We start from the raw sequence: 845 nt of genomic DNA, 5'->3' as shown, positions 1-845 counted from the left end.
GGGGCTTTGGATAAGTAACACATATTACCTTCTTATAGGTAAAATAAGAGTGAATGAAAAATACTTTTCTGGATGTGCCCGCAAGTCCAAATGGACCCTTCGATTCTCTTAGCTTCAAGGAAGGGTGCACCCAAAAACGATGTCTCCCGTGAGCACGTTGTCCCAGGATTGTCCCCAAAAAGCACTGGAATGCATCAAAAACGCGTCACAAATGCACCGCACCGCATTTGTAGGAAAAACATGCAGCTCTGGTCCAGACATGGTGTGAATGAGTCCTTCAGGAGTGGATCACGATCGGTAATAACTGAATTGCTCAACTATAACTGTAACTGCGAAAGTCTCCCTCCAGTCATTGCTCCATAACAATGGACTCATAACTGTTACTTGCAGCTGTAACGCATCTCATAAAGAAATCATTGCGTAACATTTGTCATATGTGTCTCCAATGGAAATCGTGTTAAAAGTTAAAAAAACACCTAAACCGGCTCTGTAGCTGGAAATAACAGGGAAGATGACTGGTTTAGATATTTTGGTGTTTTGAAGACGTTGACAGTTATAGGAAGCACACACAGGGGTCTATTTATAACCAATTCCTAGAGCCTTTCCCCCTGCGAATCACTGTGAACGCTCGCTCCCTGCAACTACAGGTAAAAATGATTGTTCTCAGGTTTGGTTTTTGTTCAGGTCGAATGTAATGTAAAACTGCATTCTGGTCACTAGATGGAGCTGCTAAATACTTCTTTCCAAGGCTCCTCAGCGCCATCTAGTGACCATTATGAGGTGTTACATCATTTTCATGATTAGTACGGAAAATGATTTTGAGTAATATCCCCCCCCCCCCCCTC

This window comes from Nanorana parkeri, unplaced genomic scaffold (genome assembly GCF_000935625.1).
Source record: "Nanorana parkeri isolate BGI_ZX_2015 unplaced genomic scaffold, ASM93562v1 scaffold120, whole genome shotgun sequence".
NCBI lineage: Eukaryota > Metazoa > Chordata > Amphibia > Anura > Dicroglossidae > Nanorana > Nanorana parkeri.
Note: the sequence above shows the minus strand (reverse complement) of the source record.